The 17,052-nt window shown below is 52.3% G+C and overlaps 1 long non-coding RNA gene across 2 annotated transcripts; it reads right to left on the minus strand.

Annotated features, from left to right (window-relative positions):
- Nucleotides 1-1,228: 1,228 nt before the first annotated feature.
- LOC132343876 (uncharacterized) lies at nt 1,229-6,294 on the minus strand. Of its 2 annotated transcripts, none has more exons than XR_009492883.1 (3): nt 5,351-6,294; nt 4,936-5,030; nt 1,229-2,195 (listed from the first exon to the last, which is right to left on the minus strand). It is a non-coding gene; the product is annotated as an uncharacterized lncRNA (long non-coding RNA). The 2 variants fall into 2 exon arrangements; XR_009492882.1 differs by lacking the exon at nt 1,229-2,195 and adding an exon at nt 3,805-4,050 and having other exon boundaries at nt 4,161-5,030.
- Between the last annotated feature and the right edge of the window lie 10,758 nt (nt 6,295-17,052).

A 17,052-nucleotide genomic window follows, 5' to 3' on the forward strand; every position in this document is an offset into this window, starting at 1 on the left:
GCAGATGATTGTGATGCAGGAATGACCGTGGGCTCTTGTCCACAACAACTGGTGTCCTTCCAAAAAGGGGACATTTGGGCACAGAGACCCGCAGAGGAAAGACCGCATGTGGACCCGGGGAGAGGATGGTCATCGACAAGCCAAGGAAAGTGGGTGCAGAGGAACCCCCCCGCCCCCGACACCTTGACCTCACAGTTCCAGCCTCCACAGACGACTTACATTTTTGTTGTGGAAGCCGCCAGCATGTGGTGCTTTGTGACCACAGCCCCAGCAAACATAAAATGGCCAGTGTTTTATTAAGGAAAGTCTTCCCCGGGAGGCAGGTAAGGCAGAAGGGGAACCAGGACAGAAAACGGGAAGAAGTCAGCAGGGGGGGTGTTAAAATCTTGCTGGGGGCAGGGTGCGCAGGAGTGTGGGCCACAGATACCACCTGTGGCTCGTTTTTTTGATATGAAATTGCTTTTAACAGACCTTGGGTGCACACGAAGTCGCGTCGGACTCTGCGACCCTATAGACTGTAGCTCCCCAGGCTCCTCTGTCCATGGGATGTTCAAGGCAACAATACTGGAGTGGGTTGCTGTGCCCTCCTCCAGGGGATCTTCCTGATCCAGGGATCGGACCCAAGTCTCTTGTACTGACTAGCACGTTCTTCACCACTTGTGCGACCTGGGAAGCCATGCTGTATAAACTGTGAAGGGCAGAGACAACTGGGCTGAGGGGAGAACAGGACTCTCAGCTTCCTGTCTTTGTCCTTGAGCCATTCATTCATTCATTTACTCCAGAAAGCTTTTATTGGGTGCCCGTGATGGACTAGGCTTGCCTGGTCCATTAAAGACGCTGGTGAGGAATTGTTTAAAACATAGAGTAACTATTAACTATTCAACATTTTTTTTTTTTCAAAAAATCTCTACAGTTATGTTTTCAGTTTGATACACAGTGTGGTTCGTTTATGTTCCTAGTTATTTTTAGGCATTTCCCATCCCCCCCAACCTTGTTAACTTTTGACACAAAAGTGAAAACTGTATTTAAAAGGTTCGGTCAGAGAAGTACCTGATCCACACCCACCCCGTCGGTAACCAATTTCATTAATTTTGAGGATATCCTCCAGTGTTTCTGTTTGCAAAAATGAGCAGATATGTGTGTACATGTATTTCTTTTCCTTTTCTTTCTTACACAAAAAAATAACTCCACGGTAAATACTGTTTTCTTATCTTTTTTTTTTTTTAACTTAATGCATTCTGGGACTCTCTCCACATCGAGACATAGAGATCTTAATTTTCTTTTTTTTTTTGACAACTACACAACGTCCACTATGTGAACAGACCACAGGTTTCTCAACAGCTCTCTGTTCTATGAGTATTTCTACAGATACTGCTACAATTCCCAGAATTTCTCTGTCATACGGTTTGTTGTGTATCTTCAGGGTTGGTTCCTGGAAGTGGGATGACTGAGTTCAGGGAAAATGACTGAAGTTTCGTGAACTGTGATCAAAATGCCTTCCCTGGAAGGTTTGTATGAAAACCTTCCCATCGGCGACGGATGAAAGTGGCTGATTTGGGGGCGGGGATGGGTCAACACTGAGCCCGTTTCTGTGATGCCCTGATGGACATCCCTCTGCCAGCAGGGGAATAAATCCTTCAAAGCGGGGGATGAAAAGAAAATGGGTGTACATGCATTTGTCTGCGAGATATTTTCTGCTTATGAGTAGGCAGGGTAGGGGGTAGTGCTCCAGGAAAAGTGGGATCAAAGAGCTCTCTAGTTCCCAAGAGATCCTGTTGACTAGAGGGATATCTGGAAAAACATCCTCCCTGCAAACCACCCTGTCTGCTGTCCCCTCTAAGAGGACAGGGAAGGGAAGGAGAGACCATGGGTTTTTCGTAAGAAGGGACCCTCAAGAGGACCTGTGAGGACCCTCTGCTAAGCCCAAGGATGAGTGGGACAAGGGGATGTCAAAAAATTCACAGATCTACGTCAGTCCGTCACACTGTGTGACACACCACCCCCCAACCATCATTTATTCATTCTGTTATCTGGGTTGGGCTCAGTTGCATGGTTCTTCTGCTGATCTCATCTGAGATTCCTCATGCAGCTGCTTGGTTGGGGTTGAAGATTTCCAGGTGGCTTTACCCGCACGCCTGGCGCTTCAGTTGGGATGTCTGGAACAGCTGAGGGCTGGCCGGGCAGTTCTGTCTTGCCTGCAAGGTAGGTTAGGGTTTCAAGAGGGAATCTCCAAGAGTGCAAGCCCTAATCTGCAAGACTCTTCTTGGTCACATGACCAAGCCCAGAGCCTATAGGAAGAGACCACACAAAAAATGAGCGTGCTGGGGGCAGGGTCCACAAGGAGCCCCCATGAAATAGTTTTCTCATTAGCCACATGCCAATCTAGAGTGGAGGGAATGAAAGAGAAGGAATAGCGTTTTGGCTAGGTTTCCAGTTCTGTCTCCCCTCCCCTGCCCCACTTCCACAGGTCTCTGTGGGTTCTAAAAACATCTCATAAGAAGGTCTGGCTCTGGGGCTCCATGGGGAACCTTGGTAGAGAAATTCTAGGGTTCTTTAAAAGCACTATGACAAAGAAACTCGCTTGACAGAACTGACAAAAGCTTGAATCTGGGGGAACAGAAATATAGTCAATCAAAATGACTTTCTTGGGGGAAGGAGGTTTCCTGTGAGCCTCTTGGGAGGTCCAGGCCTGAGGTGGATTAGGAGGTGATTGGAGTTACCTTAAAATAGAAAGTAGAGTGAGGTGCTACCTACAGGACATATATGATTAGGGAGCTGGGACTGGGACTACGGGGGTTCTCTTTCTGGCAGGGACGTGTATCCCTCCCACAGTGAGAAATACTGCAAGTCACAGAGCAGAGAGCATGAATCTGTTATCCAGGTACAGAGAGAGGAGAGAGTTGGGAACAACAATCCAATCTAGCCTAGTATCTCTGATCAAGACAGGGACTTGCGACCTCCCAAGGTGAAGAGCCAGCATGCCCTTGGTTCCAGCCACCTTTGCTCTCAGAAGCTCTTTGAACAAGTGACCAGGAGCAATGTCAGGCCCTCTGATCATCGTCACTGCTATTGCTATTGATGAGGATGCTGACATGGGCGGGGGTGGGCCTCCGCCACTCGGAAGATGTGGGTGTCACCCTCCCCTCGCTTCCTGAGAATGGTTGGGGACCCTCTGAGAGCCTTTCCCACATTTTATGGGTTTGGAATGTTTTCTGAATACGACGGGGAGAATCTTCCATTATGCAATGGCCTCTGAGCTGACATTGTGGTTTGGAGTTGAGGTTTTACCCTGTATCCCCCTCCCCTTTTGTGGGGGGCGGAGCTGCACTGCAGGGCATGTAGGATCTTAGTTTCCTGACCAGGGGTTGAACCCGTACCCCCTGCAGTGGAAGCATGGAGTTTTAACCACTGGACTGCCAGGGAAGTCTGTTAGCCTGTATCCTTACCAGAAGAAGCTTCCACTTCTGAGCTTTATTGAGCATTGTTGGTGTGTGTGTCTAAATAATGACCCATCACCAATTCTGAACAAAGTATAATAAAAGTGACAAATATTGGTCCACTGTACACAGATTGTCACTTTAGATTTACAGCTCCCCAACTTTTTCTGGCAAGTCACACTAAATTCACACTCTGGGCCTTAATCCATCACTCTATCTTTTAATGCAACATCTAATCTCACCGTTTCTTTTCCTCCCTTAATATGACTTCTCATGAGGTGCATTGGCAGGCCCGATTTTTATCATTTATAATGCGTTTAAAACAATGCGTTAGTTATAAATCAGAGCCTTTATTGGGATGCTCGAGAAGTCGCTTTAAACACCATAAATCTCACTTCAGACACCATAAATTTAGCGCCTTTGATTCCTCCTGGGAAATATGACAGTAGGAAGAGTAACTGAAGCCCTTTTGAACTCTGGGGACAGGAGACTCATCCTTTCAAGGTGAAAATGGAATATTTTCTCCAACCTCAAAACTTTATTTCTTGAGATCAGGATTCAGGAGCAGATATCAAACAGTGGGTTGGTAGAATCCACTAGGAGCCGGAGAAACCTGTGTTTGAATACCAACTCAGTCATCCCCATGCTGCGTGGCTTTTGGGTAGTCACTCTACCTCTCTGAGCTTATTCCCCACTTTTTAAAGACAGAGACAAACGGCCTACCTGAGGATCGTGAGAGTTAATGAGGAGGCCTGTGGGGGGTGCCCAGCGTGCCACGATGCTCCATTCAATGAGGTGGTTCGTTTACTGAGGAATCAAAGCCTCCCTCCCTGATGAGCCCCTCGCTGATGGGGACGTGCTTCTTCTTCTTCGAGAATGAAGCAGCCCCATATATCAGCTGGGTGGAAGCCTTCACGGTCCATCTCTGCAGCTCTTGCTTCTCCCACAGGATGGAGGCGGGTCCATCTTCTGCCTCCTGCCCCAGCTCAGAGCTTGCGGCTGGGGACTGTGGGGTTCCCAGGCTCCTGTCTCTGTCTCTAGTGCCTTCCCTAGGGTGACCCCAAGATGTTCTGGAGTCCCCAGGGAGGTCCCTGCCACGCCCAGTCTCTTCTGGAAGGAAACATGCCCTGCTCCACAGGGCTATCACAAGAGCCAGATTCTCTGAGACCTACCCTCTCCCCACCTCAGTCCCCACTTTGGAATGCCCCCTGCCTCCCCATCTTACAAAGGAGGAGACCGAGGCCCTGTGGGAGCGGTGCCTGTGTGCCAGGCAGGCAGGGGCCACCAGCCTGGGTTCATCATCAGGGTCCTGACGCCCATCTCCCAACAGTCCTGGAGGAAGTCAGCAGGACGAAGGCCAGACTCCATGGCCGCCCCATGCTCAGAGCAGGACAGGGGGCACATTTCAGCTCCAGAGCATCATAGAGCCATTGTGATGGGCAGGGGCCATCTCCCCACCGTATGCGCCTCTTTATCTACCCCCTCCCCATTCATTCACCTGCCATCCTTAAGGCTCCTACTGTGTGCCAGGCCAGTGCTGAGCACGACAAGGATCAGACCCAGGTCCCGCCACTTCTGCTGGTCTCCTCGCTGCTGGAACACACGGAGGAATGTGGGACCTCGGGGCCTTTGTACCGGTTGTTCCTCTGCTGGATACCTCTCCTCCCAGACTCACACTTGGCAAGTGTCCAGGCCAGGGAAAGGCCAATCTGGACCCAGATGCTCCCAGTCCAGTCGGGACAGGGCTGGGTTCAGGGAAGGATGAGGGGCTGGGGGCCCAGAGTGGGTGAGGGCTCTCTCTGGGGAGCTGGGGCAGGTTTGCAGGGGCAGAGATGGGGCTTTCTCCCCCCTTGACCCCTCCATCTCTTCTCCCTGCCCCATTTATGTTCTTCCAGACCATCCTTCATGCTCACCTGGAGCCCCTGCAGTTCCTTGTCACCTTTCTGAAGCCCCTGGTTCACGGGGATCTGCTCATATATCATACTGCTGCAGTCCAGCTGAGCTCAGCATCCCCCTTCCAACCTTTCCAACTGTGAAGTTCTGAGGCCACCTTGTGAATGGCTACATGGGTGATGCCGTGGTCTCTCAGGAACCGGCCCCTGTCCTCGAGGCTGGTCTGGACGTCCCTCCAGGAGTCATGTGGCCCACCCTGACCCCGCCCCCCACCCCCTAGGGGGGCCTGCCTGGAGAAAAAAAAAAGAGACCATCTCAGCCCAAGAGCTCCTTCCAGAAGCAGCGCCTCTGAAATTAAGGGGATAAATGGCTTCCAGCATTGTTACCAGCAAGACATTTGGGGGAACATAAATTTCTCGAGGAGTTAGTCACTCCAAATTGCTTTCTTTGGTTTTAACTCAGAATAGCGCCTAAATTATTCAGCTAGGTAGGGCGGGGGAGGAGGGGGCCGACGCGGGTTTGCCAGGAGGCCCTGCATCGGCGCCAGGGAGTCACGGGCGGGCGGGCGAGCGGCGGCATCTGTCCGGGGGTGGCCGTTGGTGCGGCTCGTGGGCCGCCTGGAGTCCTTCTGAGTCTGGTAAAAGCACGACTTCGCGCTCCGCGCTGTGGATGCGCAGGGGAGTGGGGGGCCCGGGATTCCTGCCGCGTGAAAAGCCTCTCCTCCCAGCCCCTCTTCCTGCTCCAGCTCCAGCCCTTCTTCCGGCTTGGCTTCACTTTGCAACAAAGTTCCCCCAGGCGCGGGTTCTCCCCACCAACCCCCGCCCCTCCCATCTCTTAAACCCATTCCAGGTAGGTTTGGCCCATGCCGATCCTTGGGAGCAGCTCCCCGAAGCCCCGGGACCTCCCCGCTGCTAAATCCAGAGTGTTAATCCCCATCCGCCCTCCCCACCCTAACTCCTGCCTTCCCCCGATCCGCAACTTCCACTCTGAAGCCATACGGTCGCTTACTTCTGCCTCCTGGGAAAACATTCTTCTGCGTGCCTCCCACCAGGCAGGTTGGGGCTTCCCTCGGAGCTCAGTTGGTAAAGAATCTGCCTGCCATGCAGCAGATCCCGGTTCGATCCCTGGGTCAGGAAGATCTGCTGGAGAAGGAAATGACAACCCACTCCAGTATTCTTGCCTGGAGAATCCCCACGGACAGAAGAGCCTGATGGGCTACAGTCCATGGGGTTGAAAAGAGTCGGACACGACTGAGCTACTAAGCACACCATGCAGGTTGGTTTCTCTCTTGACCCCACCTCTCCCCTCACCCACCAACCCCCTAACTGAGCCCCAGGGCTAGGATCTCCGACCACAGAGAGTCTCAAAGCCATCAATTCATCAAAGAGCTCTGAGTGTATTCCGCCCCCCCCCCCCCCCCCGCCCCCGCTGGGGCTTCCATGGTGGCTCAGATGGTAAAGCCTCTGCCTGCAATGCAGGAGACCCGGGTTTGATCCCTAGGTCGGGAAGATCCCCTGGAGGAGGGCAGGGCAACCCACTCCAGTAGTCTTGTCTGGAGAATTCTTGGACAGAGGAGCCTGGTGGGCTACAGTCCAAGGGGTCGCAAAGAGTCAGACATGACTGAGCAACTGACACATACCGGACCACACCTCCCTTGAAACTGCAAGCTCTCGGGTACCACTGCCTTTCTGACTCCTTCCCTTGGATGTCTGCTTAGACATCAGCCTCCAGACTGAATTTCCAATACCTCCTCCGCGGCCTCAAGCCCTCCCAAAGGCCTGCCTGGTGGAGTTCAGGGCAACTGACTTCCCTCAATTCATCTACAAGTCTCAAGGGCGCCCCCTTCAGAGCACGTCCAGAATCTCACCTCCTCTGCTCGCACCCCAGTACCCTAGGTTGCAGCGTTACTATTTCCTAATGTCCACTTCTGTCCCCACCATCGAATCTCAGCGGGGCAGCCAGTGGGAAAGCCCGCCTGCTTCCCACGCCATGGCAGCCACGCCCGCCTGTTCTGCGGCCGCTGGCCTCAGGACGGTGTGGGGAAAACCGCAAGGGAGGGGAAGAAGTGGGTGTTACAGAGGGGGCCAAGGCCGGTACATCGAGGGCCCTTTGGCTTCCACGAACATCTGTCGGGTTTCTGCTGCGAGCCCAGCTTGGGTCCCCAAGTTCTTCCACGTTCTGGGTCAGGTGTGTGTGTGTGCATGTTTGCTGGGTCGGTTTAGTCGTGTCCAAGTCTTTGAGACCCCATGGATTATAACCTGTCAGGCTCCTCTGATCATGGGATTCTCCAGGCAGGAATGCTGGAGTGGGTTGCCATGCCCTCCTCCAGGGGATCTTCCCCACCCAGGGATGGAACCTGCTTCTCTTATGTCTCCTGCATTGGCAGGAGGGTCAGGTGAGGGATAAATTCAAATGAGTTCCAGAAACTGTTGTGTTAGCTGCTGTCTGCCAGACCTTCCAGCCTCAGGGAGGGTCCACCCGCGGAGGGGGCTAGGGGTTGGGGAGGGGGTTGGGGTGGGGGTGATTAGGCAGCTCACAGCCTTCTTGGGGAGGGTCCCCACTCCCTTGAGTGCAGCCCTTAGCCTACGCGTGGCTCCTGTGCCGGGTTGCTGAGGCTGCTGGTTAACCCTCCATTCTGCATGGAGCTCTGCTAGGAGACCACCTGCAGACTGACACTCACCATGCACTCCCAGGCTCCTGGCTGGAGGGTTTGGGGAGCCATCGCGAATGGAGGTGCCTCTTGAGCACACATGTGAGCTGGAAGGTTCCCCCCACCTCATTGAGATGGAGCCATGCAGAGCCCCAGCTGGCTGGCACCCACTGAAGTCCGGTGCCCGTGGCCTCCAGCGTGTGCACAGGGCTGCCTCCATCAGCATGCTCATCAACCACGAGCCCGTTCATTCAGAAGGCTGTGTGCCAGCGCCTTTGAGGAGGTCAGGAGCTGAGCTGAAAACAGGCGTGTTCTAGAGAGTTCTTGGGCCCTGGTAGGAAGTGTAGACTCATGCACAGAGGGCAGCAGGCTGTGTGGTGCTTGTTGTGACGTCGCTGGAAAGGAGGCAGGCCTCGGCCGCAGTCAGGGAGGGTTCCGTGCAGAGCTTCTTTGGAGGACTCAGAGCAGAGCACAGTGGCTGGGCATGGAACGAGAGTGTCAGTGGTATGGACAGAGTGGGTGGTGGGAGGGAGGGATCCTAGGGGACTAGAGAGTCTCAGGTCTTGCCCTGTCAGGCAGGGTGGTCTAAGGGAGCCTGGGCCAGCAAGCTCGGCCAGACCAGGTCAGCAGTAGGGGTGGGGTGGTCTCTGTGAGTCTTCACACAAGGTGCTGAGGGCAGGAAAGCAGGGGCCAATCCCTGTCTCACTCTGACCTGCTCAGCGTGGTGATGCACTGATGGGACAGAAGCCGGGAGTAGCCACTGGTCCTTCTGCACTCTGAGGACAGAGTCTGTCTGAGACTAAAGCCAGCCCAGAGGGGCCTAGAGTCAAGAACTGAGGGCAGGGAGATTATTGATGACTCATTTAAGCACCTAGATCTAACTCTACCTGAAGCCATCTTACTCTACTCCTCAATTTACAATTGTGTAACCCAAGATTTAACACTTCCTCCCAATCTAATTATCTAGGAGTTTCTTTGTTACTTGCTACCAGAAGAGTTCTAATATATTTCCTCCTTCTCCATGTCAGTGTATTCATCTGTAAAGTGGGTACAAGCTTGTTCAGAGAGGATTCCTGTAAGTTAGGATATAAAAGAGTTTGTAAATTGTGAAGTGCTGAGTGACTGTTGTGGGCAGACATCACATATATCCTTATTACAGAAGGAACTTTGGGGGTCTGGACAAGTGAAGCAGGGTTGAGCCTGCTGGGGTGGGAGGTGGAATTACAAGGAATGGACAAAGGCATTGTCTGGGGTCTAGAGCCAAACCCAAATGCTCTTATGTGGGTACCTCAGAGACCCCCGCCTTCAACCCCGGCCTGCGCACAGTAGGTGCAAAGCAAACGAGAAGAGCTATTTCCATGGCAAAGGAGGCTTGTCTGTTGTTGAAAGTGTTTTCAGACACGCTCACTCCTTCCCTCATGGACATCCCTTGGGCTCTATGGACATCCCTGCCCAGACTAAGGCTCCTTCTGCCTGTCGGTCTACAGCCAGATGATGAACGGGGTGGGGGGCGGTTATGGGATGTTGAGACAGCCCCAGGCCAGGTCCCACGTGGGAGCCAGGGGTGCCCTGGGGCTTCCGTGGTCAGAGCAGACCCAGAGGCATCTCCCGCAGTAGGCCTGATTGGGCTCTCAAGTTGGCAAGTAATTAGCTTGCTTAATGAAGGCGTGTGGTGCAGGGCGTGCTGGGGAGCTGAGAGACATCGCCGCAGATGGGGTCTCGTGCGTGTTGTTGCAGCGCATGGGGGGCGGGGGGTGGGGAAAAGTAATTAGGAAGCTAGTCACAGGCTCAGCTCTTCCTGGACTCCTGGCGGGAGGCTGTGAGCACAATGGGGGGTGGAGTCCAGGCTGGGAACAGGCAGGACCAAGTGTGAATGGCAGCTTTGACCTTGCCCTTAAGCTGGTTACTTCACTTCTCCCAACCAGCTTCCTCATCTATAAGGTGGTGCTCAAGACACAGACCTCACAGGGATTTTGTGCAAAGTAAAGGAGCTGATGAGGATGGAGAGCTCAGCCTGGTCCAGACCCTCTGTGGGGCATGGCGGTGATGATATTACAACAACTGCCTTTGTATTCACACCGTCTGTCCCCTGCTCCGCCCACCCTCACCCACGTGCCGGACAGCTGCTGGGCTGGGGCTCCTCGCGCCCAAGGCTGCCCTTGACCCAGCACTGGCAGTAGCCAGGAAACATATTGTCTTTCAGCTTGACCGTCATACCTTGGTAGGGAGGAGTGGCTTTATCCCAGCCAGATTTGGGGACATGCTATATGACTGGCTGCCACGTCACAGCAAGTCCTCAGGGCCCACGACCTTCAGAGCCCTTCAGAGGCACCGAGGAGCTGGGCTCAAAGGCACGAGGTACTCGTGTTTGCTGGAAAATATAAGTCATCTAGTTTACCATTATCTTATCATTCAGCCCACGACTTGAGGAGCGAGAAATGAATGTGGGGCATTGAAGAACACAGTTACATACTCTTCAAGTGAGTGCTGGCGACAGATGTGCAGTTTCTGTCCCTTCCAGGCTGTGGTCCACAGAAGCGAGGGTTGGCTGCATGTGTGTTTACAAACCGAGAAGGAATAAGGGTGGGACACACTCATTTGACGTGCCCACAGGATGCATCCATGGGAACCTTCTCCATCACCTGTGAAAAAGGCCAGGAAAGAGAATAATCATATTGTCGAGGGCTTTTTTGTTGTTGTTCAGTCGCTAAGTCATGTCTGACACCTTGCGACCCCATAGGCTGTAACATGCCAGGCCTCCCTGTCCTTCACTGTCTCCCAGAATTTACTCAAACTCATGTCCGTTGAGTCGGTGATACCAACCAAGCACCTCATCCTCTATCACCCCCGTCTCCTCCTGCCCTCGATCTTTCCCAGCATCAGGATATTTTCCAAGGAGTCGGCTCTTCGCATCAGGTGGCCAAAGTATTGGAGCTTCAGCTTCAGCACCAGTCCTTCCAATGAATATTCAGGGTTGATTTTCTTTAGGATGGACCGGGTTGATCTCCTTGCAGTCCAGGGGGCTCTTAAGAATAGAGAGTAGGGACCTGATTTCTGGTTAAATCATAACTGCTGCTGTGTCTGTAGGCACGTCTGAGGCTGGATGTAGACTGGCCACCTGGTGCCTTCCCCTGCTCTGCCAGTATGCCCTCCTCCATTAATACCCCCCATTCCCAGCAGCTCAGATCACAGATACCCGACCTCCCTCCCAGTTGGCAGCTTGTGGGGCCCCTGATTACACAAGGCTTCTGGTCAGAGAGAGGTGGGGTGTGTGTGGGGGATGTTGCTGAGAAGGTATTAAAACGCAGCTATCAGAGGCGCCATCTGTAACAATGGCCTGGATAAAAGCTCTGATGTCTGATGTCCCCCGCCTCTCCACGGGGCAGGTTGGAACTGTCTGAAGGCGTGTAGGAGCCTCATAGGAGAGGCAATTCCACGGAATAAGGGCTCTGGTCACCACCAGGGGAGGCTGTGATGTAGGCTGGGGGCCACTGTGCTATGGGTTCAATTTGGGCTCCCCTCCCCCACCCATATGTTGCCATTCTTAAGGCCCCTGCCTCGGAATGTGAACTTCGAGATCATTAGGGTCTTCACAGAGTTAAAATAAGGGTCACTGGGGTAGGCTCTAATCCAATGTGATGGGTAGCCTCAACAAAAGGGGAAAATGGAGACACAGGCGTACACAACACACACACACACTCACACAGAACAGCATGTGAACTGCAGCGTTACATCACCATAAGCTGGAACTTCCAGAGGCTAGGAGAGAGGCCTGGAACAGACCCTTCCCTCACGGCCCTAAGACCCAACCCTGCTGACACCTAGACCTCTAGGGCTTTAGGACAGTGGGTTTCTGTTGTTTAAGCAGCTGAAGTCTGCGGTACCTTGGTACGGATCTGTGAGAGATGAAGACTTGCCGGGGGCCTGGTAGGGCGTTGGTGATGGGAGGGGATGTGAGTCCACATGGATCGTGGCATCAGCCTCGGGGATGAGGTCCGTTTGACAGGGGCCCTCGCCTCTCCTGGCACGCACGCCGGGGAGCTGATGTGCTTGTGTGAAATAAAAGCTATGAAAAGCTGAGAGAAGGGTGAAGATAACCAAGAACCAGTCTCTCCAGGTAAGTGGAGCTGTTCTCCTTGTTGAGGTCTGGTCTTCCTCAGGTTCTGTGTGAGCAGCCTGGATGGGGTGTCCCTTCTCCAAGCCTGTGCCACCTGGAGGGAGCCCCCAGCCCACCTGGGCTGCCCCTTTACCGTGAACACCCCTGGTGAGGTTCCTGTTGGAGCAGTTACCCTCACTATGGAGGCTTGAAACCTGTATCAGCTGTGAAAGTGACAGGTGACACCCCACACCACGCTGATGCCCACTGAAGCTTAAGGGGGCTTTCCGGCTTGGGCACTGACCCCGATGCCCTGCCTGGCTCCCCAACAGAAAGCCCCCACTGCAGACTGGAGACCCCATTCCCATCCAGCCCAACCCTTCCAGGGAGTAGATGCTCTCAGTGGAAGCACGTGCAGCTCAGGAGCCCCCGAGTGAAGAGTTGGGGGCTCCTCTTTGTCACCTGGCATGGAGCAGGTCCTCGCCGGTGAGTATGAGGACCAATCCGGGTCCTGGGGAGATGGGCTTGGGCTCTCTGGGCATCTCTGACTGGGCCTGCTCAAAGGTGACCCCAGATAAGACACAGCTATTCTTACTTCTTTAGAATGGACTGGTCGGATCTCTTTGCAGTCCAAGGGACTCTCAAGAGTCTTCTCCAACACCACAGTTCAAAAGCATCAGTTCTTCAGCACTGAGCTTTTTTCACAGTCCAACTCTCACATCCATACATGACCACTGGGAAAACCATAGCCTTGACTAGATGGACCTTTGTTGGCAAAGTAATGTCTCTACTTTTGAATATGCTATCTAGGTTGGTCATAACTTTCCTTCCAAGGAGTAAGCATATTTTAATCTAAAGGAGATCAGTCCTGGGTGTTCACTGGAAGGACTGATGCTAAAGCTGAAACTCCAATACTTTGGCCACCTCATGCGAAGAGTTGACTCATTGGAAAAGACCCTGATTCTGGGAGGGACTGGGGGCAGGAGGAGAAGGGGACAACAGAGGATGAGATGGCTGGATGGCATCACTGACTTGATGGACGTGAGTCTGAGTGAACTCCTGGAGTTGGTGATGGACAGGGAGGTCTGGCATGCTGCAATTCATGGGGTCGCAGAGAGTCAGACACGACTGAGCGACTGAACTGAACTGAACTGATTCTTCCTTCTGTGGGGGATGCCGCTTTGTGCAGTAAGAAATTCTGTCTCCCCTAAAGAGAGATTGGCTTTTGTCCTGACTCCCAGGAGGTAATGTCTTAGCATCTGGAGCTTCCCAAGTGAGAGAAGGGTCTTTGGGATTCAATCTGGGGTCCTCAGACCACACCTGACGATCGTTTATACTAATGAGGTGAAGTGTGGAGGACCCTAGGATAGTTTAAGTTATACGGAGATGACTGTGAATGGGGGCTGGCCAAATGGAAAGACCAACCACGTGATTAGAAGCTTGGAGCTCTGAACCGTGAAAATCAGCTTGACCTCGGAGGTTGGAGGAGGGGGCTGGAAATTCAATCATGCGGCCAGAGATTCAATCACGCCTACGTAATGAAGCCCCAGTAAGAACTCTGGACGTGGAAGTTTGGATGAGCGTCCTTGGTTAGCAATATACTGAGTGTGTCACACAGCATGGCCGGGAGGGTTAACAGTGTCAGGACTCTGGGGAGAAGACGGCGGAAGCTTCACAGTTGGACACCTCCCAGATCTGGCCAAAGCCAAAGCCTTCATTTGGCTGGTTCTCAAGTGCATCCTTCTGCTCCAATAAGACTGTAATTGTGAGTACAGTGCTTTCCTGCATCTTGTGACTTGTTCTAGTGAATTATAGAACCTGGGAGAGATTTGAGGGAATCCCCTGAACTTGAAGTTGGGGGTCTTACCCTTAAGCTCAGCTAACTCCAGATACAACCCAACACCACCAGGAGCAGTGGGGAGAGAGGAGGGGACAGGCTGGGGTGGAGGAGCCCCTTCCCGAAACAGACAGGTGTTCACGCCCCCAAATAAAAGGGAGCACTCAAGAAGTCCCACAGCTAGTTCATCCCTTCCTGTGTCTCCCGAGTTGAAGAAAGGGCTCCTCTATTCTACCACGGCAGAAGGCAAACATGAGCCCCGTGGTGAGAACGGTTTCCCCATTACCAGCATCGCTCCCTTCTATCTCTAATTATTCTTTAACAATATTTACAGAAGGAGTGTTTCTAGGCTCAAAATGTAATTTTAAGCCTGAAGATGCCCTCACGACAGGTAAGTCACCACATAGCAAGAAGACCAATTGGAATTAATGATTATCTGTGTCTGCAGATCATCATTAAGGACTTGTTTTGTTTGAGGGGTGGCATGGGGAAGGTCCTATTTTCTCTTTCTTGCATGACCTGGACTCTGGACAGAGACACACGGACAATTCTTTTTTAATGCACTCAATCCCCCCACTCCTGCCCCACCCCTTGTGGCCAGCTCCCATAATTCCGTGATAACCCAAATAGCATGGAAGATTAATCACAGTCCAAAATCAGCACCTCGGAAAATTAATGTCTTTCCTTGTTTGAAAACAATTTTCTGAGTGTTTTCCTGGTCAGTTTGGAGCCAGCTCAAGTCCTTGGTTGATTTCTTTTCCTGTCCATTCATCTGGTGGAGTCTTCTGAGGATTCCACTTTGAAAATGTAATTGACCATACGCAAAACGGAGGCCTTGTGAGAGAGTGTGTGTACACAGTATCTGATGAGCTAATTTTACATTTTAATTACAACACTGGATGGCATTATAAATTTGTGTTCAATTAGGCTCAAGCCATCAACTGCTGAATACATTATAAATTCTGTTAAATCAGCTCAACTGATGGTATAAGCGCCAGTATTCTATCAAAGATACTGTCATCAGACCAACTTACCCCCCACCCCCATACCCATTCAAACTTGTAGGTGTAGCCATAAAGTTGGTAAAATAAAGAACCTTAAAATGAACATGAGTCTGGACATAAAATCCGAGCATAAGGAGTGTGGCAAAGTCCACAGAAATTTGTAACATTTGTTGCCAGCAACGCTGTAAGAAGATGCAGAAATAGTTCAGGCAAAAGTCAGATCCCCCTGGAAGAAATGAGAAGGAGCAGAAAGGTTCAAATTGGATCTCTGCCAACCTGACCCACCTGGCTGCAGCGGGTGCTTTGAATGAGGTGTGCTGGCTAGGTCCATGTTCTAGCTAGAAAGGAAAAGGAGGTGAGGATGTGGGGTGGACGTCACGTGAGTTCACCAATCTTCTGCTCTTCTCTTCATCCCAGCTCTCGGAAGTTGCACTCTGGCAGTGAGGCCGGGCTGTAGGATCAGATCTGACCAATGATGGAAAAGAAGTGGCGAGTGTCACTTCCAAGGTGAGGCCCTGAAAAGATGGGGTGACTCTCCAGTCTGCCTTCTTCCCCATCTCAGTAACTTGGAGGCCTCCGTCAGCCTGGCTCCCTGCGTGACTGCGTGGAGCAAAGCAAATCTGGCCCTTCCTCTGGCCCTGCCTGCCTGGGCTTCCCTAGTAGCTCAGTTGGTAAAGAATCCTCCTGCAATGCAGTAGACCCCCGGTTTGATTCTTGGATTGGGAAGATCCCCTGGAGAAGGGATAGGCTACCCACCCCAGTATTTTTGGGCTTCCCTGGTGGCTCAGCTGATAAAGAATCTGCCTGTAATGCGGGAGACCTGGGTTCAGTCCCTGGGTTGGAAAGATCCCCTGGAGAAGGGAAAGGCTACCCACTCCAGTATTCTGGCCTGGAGAATTCCATGGACTATATAGTCCATGGGGTTGCAGAGAGTCGGACACGACTGAGCAAAGTCTTAATTCAGTCAGAGACGTGAGGGTTAGTTTTTTAATGCGCAAAGCCTTTCCTATCCTGACTAATGCAAGAATGTGAAAATTACTGAAATATGGTAACACTCGGAGGTGGCTCGGTGGTAAAGGATCCGCCTGCCAATGCAGGACACACAGGAGATGAGGATTCCCAGGGGTCATGAAGCTGGAACGTTCTTCCTAGAGATGACCACCTCTCCCTGGGGCAGACATTCTTGCTCCTGCTGTGTCTTTGAATCCCAGACTCTCTGGGACAGGGCCTGGGGATCAGTATTCGGTTAAAGCTGCCCAGGTAAGCCCAGCGTGCTGCCAGGGTGGGAGCAACTCTGCTAGGGGTGCTGAGGGGGGAGATGTCCAGGTAGGAAGCAGTAGGCAACTGGGCTGACCCTTTGGAAGAGGGCTCTGCTGCCTTCTCCCTGCCTCCCCAGCAGTCAGCATTGAAGATGCTGCCATCAGAGGAAGCCAACAGTGTACCCTGACGTTACAGCAGGCAGGCTTCTGGAAGATGCGTTATGCTGCCGACGGGAATGTTTCTGCAGGATGTCCTTAGATTCCAGGCTGTACCAACCAGTCACAGGGTTGACTGTGCCTGCTTCTCTTCCTCTCTGTGACTTTCTCAATGTCAAACACACCTATTTTCAACTCCATTCTCCCTTTTCCGGTTTTGTTGTGATACAGAAGAAAGTGCCGGGAGTTGGAGTAAGAACACCTGGCTTTTGATCCTTAATGACCAGCCCTGTGATGCTGGGAGATTTAGGGAACCTCAATAACCTCATCTGTGAAATGGGCGTAAGATCTCCCTTGCCAGGTTCAGGCAGGATGCCAACGTGGTCGTGTTGGTGACATGCTGATAAACTGCATAGAACACATCTGTCACTTACTTGTTACTTGGCAAACATTTGCATAGCAATTACAGCCTATGTAATCCTTCCGGTGCTGGGGGGCGTGAGGGGGCAGTCACAGATCTGGCTGCCGGGTGTCAAGAATCACCAGAAATTTTCAGAGTCTGTTGATTGAACGCACCGTGGGGTCAGGTGGGTCCTCCTTCTCCAAGTAAAATTATTGTGGGGAAGACATTGTAGAGACAAACCAGAAAGGTAGGAATTAAACTTCAAGGACAGATGAAAAGGGGGCTAAATGGAGGAGACTCTCTAGATTTTAAGATGA

The sequence above is a fragment of the Bos taurus genome, chromosome 25 (genome assembly GCF_002263795.3).
Source record: "Bos taurus isolate L1 Dominette 01449 registration number 42190680 breed Hereford chromosome 25, ARS-UCD2.0, whole genome shotgun sequence".
In the NCBI taxonomy this organism is placed as follows: Eukaryota; Metazoa; Chordata; class Mammalia; order Artiodactyla; family Bovidae; genus Bos; species Bos taurus.